Here is a 10,978-nt window from a genome sequence, read left to right on the forward strand (position 1 = left end):
GATGAATATAATACACAGATTGATGAAGCTAAAAGGTCCCCCTTTTTAATGGTGATAGAGAACGATGCTTCCATCCGCGGGTGCAGCCTACGTATTGTTTAGGTACCGCTGCTGTCCGCTGGTGGAGAAGAGAAGTCTGGGGAAATCCACTAAATTCACACAATGTGCTGTCAGGGAGATATAGTGGCCCTGCCCGCCTGTGCTTGTCCACGTGTCCGTTGTTAAGTGGACCTTGGCAGTAACCGCGTTGGTGAGGGCACGTACAATGTTGCGGGAGATGTGGTCGTGCAGGGCTGGGACGGCGCATCGGGAAAAGTAGTGGCGACTGGGAACCGAGTAGCGCAGGGCCGCCGCCGCCATCATGTTTTTGAAAGCCTCCGTTTCCATAAGCCTATGCGGCAGCATCTCCAGGCTGATCAATTTGGGCTATGTGCACGTTTAACGCTTGAGCGTGTGGGTGCGTGGCGGCGTACTAGCGCTTGAGCTCAAACAGTTGCGCTAGCGACGGCTGGACGCTGCACTGAGAGACATTGCTGGATGGGGCCGAGGACAGCGGAGGTGAGCGTGTGGGTGCAGGCTGGGAGACGGTCGTGCCTGTGTCCTGAGAGGGGGGTTGGATCTCAGTGGCAGGTTGGGGCACAGGGGGAGAGGCAGTGGTACAAACCGGAGGTGGTGAACGGCCTTCGGCCCACCTTGTGGGGTGCTTGGCTATCATATGCCTGCACATGCTGGTGGTGGTGAGGCTGGTGGTGGTGGCTCCCCAGCTGATCTTGGCACGACAAACCTTGCACACCACAGTTCGTCGGTCGTCTGCACTCTCAGTGAAAAACTACCACACCTTTGAGCACCTCGACCTCGGCCTCTGCAGGGTGGCATGGCGCGAGGGGGCGCTTTGGGAAACAGTTGGTGGATTATTCAGTCTAGCCCTGCCTCTACCCCTGGCCGCCGCACTGCCTCTTCCAACCTGCCCTGCTGCTGCACTTGCCTCCCCCTCTGAAGACCTGTCCTCAGTAGGTTTAGCAAACCAGGTGGGGTCAGTCACCTCATCGTCCAGCTGCTCTTCCTCCGAATCCTCTGTGCGCTCCTTCCTCGGACTTACTGCCCTTACTACTACCTCACTGATAGACAACTGTGTCTCATCGTCATCATCCTCCTCACCCACTGAAAGCTCTTGAGACAGTTGCCGGAAGTGCCCAGCCTCATCCCCCGGACCCTGGGAACTTTCCAAAGGTTGGGCATCAGTCACGACAAACTCCTCCGGTGGGAGAGGAACGATTGCTGCCCAATCTGGGCAGGGGCCCGAGAACAGTTCCTGGGAGTCTGCCTGCTCCTCAGAATGTGTCATTTTCATGGAGTCAGGAGGCTGGGAGGAAGGAGGAGCAGCAGCCAGAGGATTCAGAGTTGCAGCTGTGGACGGCGTAGAAGACTGGGTGGTTGATAGATTGCTGGATGCACTTTCTGCCATCCACGACAGGACCTGCTCACACTGCTCAGTTTCTAATAAAGGTCTACCGCGTGGACCCATTAATTGTGAGATGAATCTGGGGACCCCAGAAACTTGCCTCTCTCCTAATCCCGCAGCAGTCGGCTGCGATACACCTGGACCAGGAGCTCGGCCTGTGCCCACACCCTGACTTGGGCCTCTGCGTCCTCGTCCTCACCCCAGTCCACGTCCTCAGGCCTACCCCCACCCCTCAGCATGGTGTATTACGAGTAGAGCAAAAACAGAACGCTGTAATTAAATGTGCTGCTCTTAGCCTGTGGTTGGAGGCTGACTTCGCTTACGGAACGCACAGCAGAGCCTGGAAACAATTATGCGCAAGCCTGTAGTGAGACCTAGGTGCGTATGACTGAGCTACTGGAATTCACAGCGCAGAACCAGTCAAGTGGCCAAAGGCCAGTGGTAGGCCTTAAGTATTTTGCTTCTATTTTTTAAAATGGTGAGGTGAAAAACCAGACAGACACCGTATGCAGCGTATATTATGTATACTGTTTCCCTCTGGCGGGATGACGGTGGTCATGTAATGGGCACAGCAGAGTCAGGAAAGAATTATGCGCAAGCCTGCTGTAACGCTTAGCTGGGTATTAATTAGCGACTACTACCCCCAGCAGACACGCAGTAAACTGAAGACAGTCACAGGCAGCCCAAATATAATATTTTTCCCCAATTTTTTTGAAAAAGCCCACTGCCTATATAGCCAGTATACCTCTTCCCCTGTACCACTGTCCCTGCCTCACCAGTACTGCCCCTATACTCTGTAAAATGACTGCAGACTGAGGACACTAAGGTCTGCACGCCCGATATACAAAAAAAAATAATTGTGCAACACTGCTAAAAGCAGCCTCAACAGTACTGCACACGGTCAGATGTGGCCCTAAGAAGGACCGTTGGGGTTCTTGAAGACTCAAATAACACCTAACACTCTCCCTATAGCAGCAACAGCATCAGCAGCACTTTCCCTAATCTCTCTCAGCATGCATCTGTGGCGAGCCGCGGGCGGGGCAGATTTAAATACTTGGGTGTCATCTGATCTCCCCAGCCACTCACTGCAGGGGGGTGGGATAGGGCTGGAATGTCACAGGAGGAAGTTGCAATGCCTTCCCTGTGCTTCTATTGGCCAGAAAAGCGCGCAAATTTCTCAGGGAAGGAAATGTAATGGAGTCGAGCACCGCGTGGTGCTCGTCTCGAGTAACGAGCATCTCGAACACCCTAATACTCGAACGAGCATCAAGCTCGGACGAGTACGCTCGCTCATCTCTACTAGGCAGCTCTAAGCTGCATTAATTGATAGTGTGCTTATTCCGGTTTACGTTACAGACTTGCGAGGCCTATCTAAGGCCAATTAATGTTGTTCATTTGTTCCCCCCCCCCCCCACTCCCACCCAGACTCCTTCCATCCCCCCTTTTTCCTGTCTCCGTGACATGCGAGACAATGGCTAGCCTGACGATATGCTCTTATAATGCCAAGGGGCTGAATATCCCCTCTAAAAGAGGACAAATTCTCTACCATATGCGGAAAAAAGAGAGGAAGGTGCTCTTTTTTTAGGAAACACACTTTAAGTCCGGGGAGATCCCCTCATGCTCCACAAAAACATTCCCCTCCTGGTTCCATAGCCCGAACCCAACCCACAAGGCAGGTGGAGTATCTATTGCCTTTCATAACTCCCTTCAAGTACAACCTCTTGGTGTGAGATGCGATCCTGAAGGCAGGTATCTCTTTATCAAAGGTGATTGTTTTGGCAGAATGATTACATTAGCTAACCTATATTTTCCAAACCAGGGACAGACCAACTTTGGATTAGCCGCCCTGAGAGAATTAACGGAATTCGCAGATGGAACAGCCATCATCCTGGGAGGCGACTTCAATCTGACGATGGACCCAGAGCTAGGTTGCTTGTCTGGTAGGTCCTCAGTCTCTCGTTCGGCAACATGGACCCTGTCGAGGGAATTGGGGAGCATGCATTTGGTGGACCTGTGCCGTCTGCTGCACCCGGGTGTCAGGGACTACACTTATCACACATCAGCTCACAATAGCTACGGTAGGCTTGACTATATCTGGAGTTCACATGCCCTCCTAGACTTTAACCCCATGTGCGCGTTTGGACCTCTTGTTTGGTCCGATCATGCACCTGTTTATGCGGACATGGATGGACCCCTAAGAGACCCCGAATACGAGGGTGAAAATTAAACGACAACATTCTAAAAGATCCCACATGCGTTCAGAAAGTCAAGCTAGCCATAAACAACTTCTTAAGTGACCACCAAAATGACCCCACACGGACCCCACTTAAATGGGAAGCACTAAAATGTGTTCTAAGAGGCACTCTAATTTCACAAGGGGCCAGACCAAAAAAAGAACGCTCAAGGGAACTGGGGATCCTACTTCTCACACTACAGGAGAAAGAGGTAACGAACAAGAGGGCCCCGAACGATGCCTTGCGGGCAGAACTATCGACGCTAAGACAAAAAATTGTATCAATCCTAGACCAAAAGACATTGGCATTCAGGGATAGACTCAGGAGGGAGGCGTACGAGGTCGGGGATAAATGTGGGTGCCGATTAGCGCGAGTCCTCCACCCTAGGACCCCCCAAACGTTCGTCCCCAGGATCCAGAAGGCTAGGGGAGAGGCGGCAGTTTCCACAAAAGACATTCTGGAGGAATTTCGCCTCTACTATGAGAAACTCTACAACATAGATAGTCCCACCCAGACAGCTGATGGGGAATTCAGCGAGGAAAGAACCTTCCTCGATGAATATGGCCCGGGTCGCTTGGGGGTGGACGAGTCAAGAGCGATGGAGGAGGACTTTACCTGTGAGGAGATAACCGAAACAATCAAAAATCTCAAAATAGGAAAGAGCCCAGGCCCAGACGGCTTCTCGGCCAGATTCTTTAAGCTTTTTGCGGAATAACTATCTCCGTTCCTAACACAAAAGTCTTTAATGAGATCTCCAGGGGAAGCCCCCTCCCTCCTCAAGCACTCCAGGCTCACATAGCAGTAATATTAAAACCGGGTAAAGACCCCTCCTCATGCGCCAGTTACAGGCCCATCTCTCTGTTAAACCTAGACGTCAAAATGATGGCACAACTCCTTGCAAACAGACTCGGCAAACATATCCCTGACCTGATACACAAAGACCAGGTGGGATTCGTCCCTGGCAGGAAGCCAGGGATAACACCATTAAAGCGATTTCCCTAATCACCCGCGCAAGATCAGCGGGTAAACCACTCTGCCTGCTGGCCGTAGACGCACAGAAGGCGTTCGACAGGGTCAGGTGGAGCTTCTTGGAGGGGACCCTCCGCCGGTTGGGCCTGGGGCAGAGGATTAGAGAGTGGATTATGGCACTATACAATGGCCCCTCCGCAAGGGTACGTGTGAATGGAACCTTGTCGGACGATATACGGATAAGAAATGGGACACGTCAGGGCTGCCCTCTCTCGCCTCTGCTATACGCCCTCTCCATGGAATCCTTGGCCAACGCCATCAGAAAAAATGGCTCGGTCAGAGGTCAGGCGGAGGGCCCCTCTGAGCACAAGTTGGCATTATTTGCAGATGATCTTCTCCTGTTTCTGTCGAACCCTAGGGTGGGGCTACCAGTGGTGATGGGAGAGTTTGAAAGGTACGGCCGGGTCAGTAACTTTAAAGTAAACCTCCAGAAATTGGAGATCCTCAATGTTACCCTACCCCGGGAAGAAGCCGAGGCGCTGGCGGTCTCCTTCCCCTTTAAATGGAAGTAATCCTCCATAAAATATCTAGGGGTTCAGCTCCCGGCTGAACCCGGCAGAGATCTCCGATCTAAATTTTCTTCCCTATATAGACAAACGCAGGGTGGACTTGAACAGGTGGAGTCCACTATATGTCTCTTGGATGGGACAGATCAACGCCATAAAGATGGACTCCCTCCCAAAGTTCTTATATTTATGCCAGACACTCCCGATACGCCTGGGCCGACAATACCTTCTCAACATCCGCTCTCTAATAATTAATTTCGTTTGGATGGGACGCAGGTCTAGGCTTAGCTACAGGTTACTTACAAGAGCCAAGGAAGAGGAAGGAATGGGGCTCCCAGATTTCGCACTATATTACAAAGCTAGTCAGGCCAACTTTGTCCTCACTTTAATGCAAGGGAGACTGACAAAATTATGGGTAGAAATGGAGTACGCAATGGACGCAGAAGGAGTCCAGGGAGCCCCATGGATCCCAAGACGGTTTCTGGGAGACCTGAGCTCTCTATCGCCCCTTGCATTGGAGACCCTCAAGGCCTGGGCGATATTCGCCCCAAAGCTAGGACTTATAACCGTACCAGGCCCCCTCACTCTGCTGTTGGCCAACCCGCAATTCCCAGCAACCAGAAATAAATGATCGGTGTTATCCCTACCTGGCCTCCCCATACCGAGAGTTAGAGACGTGATTACACAAACAGGAATGAGGCCTCTGGTAGAGATCTATGGGACTTATACCCCTCCTCCAGAAGCCTGGCTAAGCTACCTCCAGGTGAGGGATTTTGTGGGGTCCCTGGCGCGGGAGGGATGTGGAAGTAAGCAGTTGACGCCATTTGAACACCTGTGCATGTCTTCGACACCCACTGAGCACGGGATATCAACCATCTATAAGATGCTGTTGAGGGGAGAGACGGGGGACGAATCCCCTAGCTACATAGGCCAATGGGAGACAGAGTTGAGGAAGGGCTTTACCAGGGCAAACTGGCAGAGAGCTTTTCTTCTGTGCCACAAAGCTCTAAATTTGGTAGGCTACAGGAGCAGAATTATAAGGTCCTATCTCTGTGGTACTGGACGCCGTCGAGGCTGCATCAACTTGATAATCAGATCCCCCCGACTTGCTGGAGGTGTCAAAATGGCCCCGGAACAATGTCTCACATTTGGTGGGCATGCCCGCCAGTAAGAGACTTGTGGAGTAGTGTAGAAACCCTATATAATGAGATGACCAGGTCAGCGGTGTCCCTGACAGTTGAGATGGCCCTTCTTTTGATGCTCCCTGGGTCTATCGCCAGAGTTAAGGCAGATCTACTAAGAATGGTCATACTTGCGGTAAGGATGTCAGTCCCTGGGCTGTGGAAGTCCACGACTCCTCCTTCAAGAGTAGTTTGGGCAGAGAAGCTAAATCTACGCATGAGATACGAAGAGGAAGGGGCCGAAAACGAGCAGGAACGATTGGATTCCCACGATTTTTGGAGCCCCTGGATCGCGATGCAGGGTTCAGATCACTTCAAATCATGGCTGAAATCAGGCTGACTTCCCCAGTAAACATCACTTAGCACCGGTAAGCGAGGTCGACTTAATTCCCTAATTCCCTCTTCCCCCTCCCCTGTCACCCTATCTACCCCATTTCCCTTACCCCACCCCAATTTTGGTTTCGATTTGATATTTTCACAATGTGTATTCTCAATTCTTTATTTTTTTGTGTGTTTGAGACTCAGGAATTAATATGTGTAAACCGATCCATAATATTTGTTATCTGATATCCAGCTACGATGGTTATTCTACCATTATGGTCATTTGAGATTGTCTCAGACGGTTATTTCATGTTTCTAAAATGCATATTTGGAAAATTAATAAAATATGATTGAACATAAAATATCTCGTGTGTAAAACACGGGTTCCCCTCTTGCTTTGTGGATTTTGAGGACAATGTTTGTGGGGCTCTAGGGTGAAGGGTTCGAGCCAACCAGCGCCCACACTTTTCTACTAGCTCAAATGCGTCGCTGCGGATTCTGTCCCCAAAGGCCAGCATCTTCTGATCCAAAATTGACAATATCTGTTATTGCAAAGAAGAAATTTCCGCCCGAAGAACATCACTCGGGACTCTTTTGCTTGCTACCTCTCGATCATGCAGAGACGTCACTAAATTCCCAAGTTCTCTAGCGCACTCTTTTTTTAATCTGGCCCCATGAGATATCAGGGTGCCCCTCAGGACACACTTCAGCATCTCCCATTTAATAGGAGTCCGTGTATCATTGTTCTGGTGATCTTTTATAAAATTGGCTAGAGTTGTTTTAATGTCCTGTACACACTGAGGGTCTCTTAGTAAATTGTAATTTAGCCTCCATATTCTCGCTTGCAAATGCCCCCCCCCCCGGAAGCTGGCAAATTCAACATAGACTGGGGCATGGTCTGACCAAAGAAAAGGCCAAATGAGCTAGAAGGTTGGCAATCTAGGAGCACATGGGATCGCCCGATATAGTCCAACCTACCATAACAATTATGCGCTAATAAATGGAATGTGAAGTCCCTGATGCCCGGGTGCAGCAAATGCCACAGATCCACTAAGCGCATATTGCCCAGCTCCCTTAACATGGAACAGGTTGCCGCCCTTGAGATTGAGGACCTACCCAAAGATGAATCCTGCATCTGGTCCATTGCCATGTTAAAATTGCCTTCCAGTACAATGATGGCCCCATCTGCGAACTTCACCAGCTCCCTCAACGTGGTAAGTCCAAAGGTTCGGGAAATAGAGGTTAGCAAACGTAACCACCCTGCCCAACACTTTGGTCTTAATGAATAAGTATCTGCCCTCTGGGTCACTGAAAACGCCAAGGGGATTGACCTGTAAGAAACTGTGAAACGTGATGGACACCCCTCTAGGCTTTTCAGATGGGTCCGGGCCGTGGAACCAAGTGGGGAACAATTTTGTAGAGCATAGAGGGATCTCACCCACCTTGAAATGCGCCTCCTGAAACAGGAGTACCTTCAACCCCTTTTTTTGCAGGAATGATTTTTAGAAGGAATGTTCAACCCCATGCCGTTATAAGAGCAAACCGTCAGGCTAGACATATCTGTAGACATCTGGAGCAATGCAAGAAAATCTTGAGCACAGGTCTAAATTGGGAGGGGGAGGAAGGGAAGAAAAAACAAAAACATTCTTAAGGCTCAATCAAAACCTCAACGGGCTAGACTTGCCACGGTAACCCGCCTAACACCAGCTATTAATGCACCTAAGAGCTGTCTACCTTAGGTAGGGGAAGGGGAGACCGAAGACAGGAGTCTGTCCCCACCCTTACCACCAACCATACATTTTTTCATCATGGAAGAAACAGGAGAAAAGAAGACAAAAAGGAAGGGGGGAGAGAAAGGAGAAGAAAAAGAGGAAAATTTGCATGAATGAAGCTGAGAATAGCGTCTGCCGCAGGACCCTAAGCAGCACCAGAGGAGAAGAAAAGAAAGAGTAATATAACAGAGAGGTGGAGCGAACCACATCCAGAGAGGAAAAGAAACTGGATTGGAGAAAGCACCCCAAGCTGCCTAATATCAAAGTAGCCTGAGTATCACTGTGAATGATAGACTGAGGAAATCATCCATTATTTTGTTCCCTCGGAGATTTATTCTTTGCTCCTTATCCATTGCCACCAACTACCTGCCAGTCCATGCTGGTTGGGGGCACTGGCATCCCCCCAACTCTGGGCCAGTCTGGAATCACGATTTGGGTTTGCTCCAGAGTCCCCAGGAACTTGGGTAGATCGTCAAGATTTCTAAAGATTGCTGTTTTCACTCTTTTTCTGGTTTGCAGCTGAGGGGAAATCCCCATCTGTAGGGAATTTCTTTCTCTCAAGGCATTTAGAAGGGGCCTAAGGGTGAACGCTTGAAGACATCTGGAAATACAGACACTGGAAACCCTTGGAATTCCAATTCTCTGGCTTCCCGTATCTTTTGCAGGATTTGTTCTTCTTCTCTATAAAAGTGAACCCAGCATAGCACATCTCTGAGTTTTGAAGGATCCGTAGGCTTCGCACCAAGTGTGTGGTGAACTCTAATTCAAGAGCCGCATCTGGTGGTCTGTCCAAGAGATGGTTAAAGAACTCACAAGTTGACTGTAGACCACCTCCTCAGAGAGACCTCTTATACGGAGATTGTTGCGCTTATGGCGGTTTTCAATATCGTCGATATGATTGGTCAACTCTCAAATTTGGTGAGCTTGCGCTTCCAGGATTTGTACATGTTCTTCCATCATGTTCTGACACTTATCCTGGGTCTCTTCCATCTCCACCACCCTCTACCCCACATGCCTTATATCCCTCTAGAGCACGGCAATATCTTGTTTATGTGCTGCATCTAGTTTCTGTAGCAGAGAGTTCATCTCCAATTTCGTGGGTATAGCTTTTAGATGGGCCTTCCAGTACCAATCATCCTCAGTTCCATGAGCATCCCTTGCCCCCAGGGGCTGGACTGCGTTGTGGGCCCAGATCAAAAGGTGCATGCTGCCCCCACTACCTCCCCATGACAGAGTGGCTACCCTCCTGACTTTCCCTTTTTGGAGGGTGCTTCTCCCTCTTGGTCTGCATGCCTGATGGAGGGTGCTGGCTGGCATGGGCCAGGGGGAACATTTATGGGAGGGGAGGAGTGCTTAGTGGATCCAGCTCCCACTGATCACTCCCTTGGTCAGGGCTCAGGTGTGACTCCAGGGTCGCTGAGGAGGACTGCATAGGGGATATGGACTTTGGAGGACTGGAAACCGTCTTCTCAATGGGTGCCGCAGCTGCCTTTTCATCCTGAGCACGGTCACCACCCCTCCCCCCTTCCTATGTCTGGCTTCCACTACCCACTGCAAGGCATAGTACCTTCTCGGGACAAGGGTCCCCTGGAGTCTCCGCTGCTGCTGATGCCGGACTCACGGGGGCCCTCTCTTCTGTACTCGGCACTGCTTTCAACTTCTCCTCAGCGGCTCCCCGAACAGTATGGCGCAGTGCCATCTTTAATTTGCCATTCAGTGCCAGTGGCCCCTCCGGAGAGCGGAGAAAGCACTCTAGTCCTGTTGCGGCGAATCTCTGCTGCTGACCTGGCGTGTCAGAGGTCCTCTTCTTCCCCGTGGCTGTCCAAACGAGGGGCTGTGCCGGTGGATTCATCCCTGCTATTGGCTGTTTGGGCAGGAGCTCAAGACATGAGCGTCCTACTCCATCGTCGGTAAGCCACGCCCCTCTACCCTACTACTTTTAGCTGCGGGGGACATCTTCCCCAATCCTGGCCCACCCCGCACTGGTCCCTGCCAAAACCTTCCCCCAATCACACCAAAACACCCCCGAGCCCAACCATTATACTCTCCATGTCCACTTAAATGTGTCCTTTGGAACTCCCAATCCGCATGCAACAAACTCCCAACCATCCACAACCTTGCCACTTCCAAACATCTCAACCTACTCACCTTCACTGAAACATGGATACAGCAGTCTGATTCTGCCTCTCCCACTGCATTGTCCTTTGATGGGCTACAGTTCTCCCACACCCCCAGATTGGATGACAGGCATGGCAGAGGAGTAGGCGCTCTCCTCTCGCCAAACTGCACCTTCCAGGTCATTCCCCAGCTCCCTCCCTCACTTTATCGTCATTCGAAGTCCATACCCTATAACTCTTCAGTCTACTGTCCTGTGTGTTGCAGTTATGTTCCGGACCCTGGGTCCCATACACCTGTTCCTGGACCATTTTGCTGCTTGGCTGCTCCACTTCCTATCCTGCAAACTCCCAACCTT

This window comes from Eleutherodactylus coqui, chromosome 3 (assembly GCF_035609145.1).
Source record: "Eleutherodactylus coqui strain aEleCoq1 chromosome 3, aEleCoq1.hap1, whole genome shotgun sequence".
NCBI classification, from domain to species: domain Eukaryota; kingdom Metazoa; phylum Chordata; class Amphibia; order Anura; family Eleutherodactylidae; genus Eleutherodactylus; species Eleutherodactylus coqui.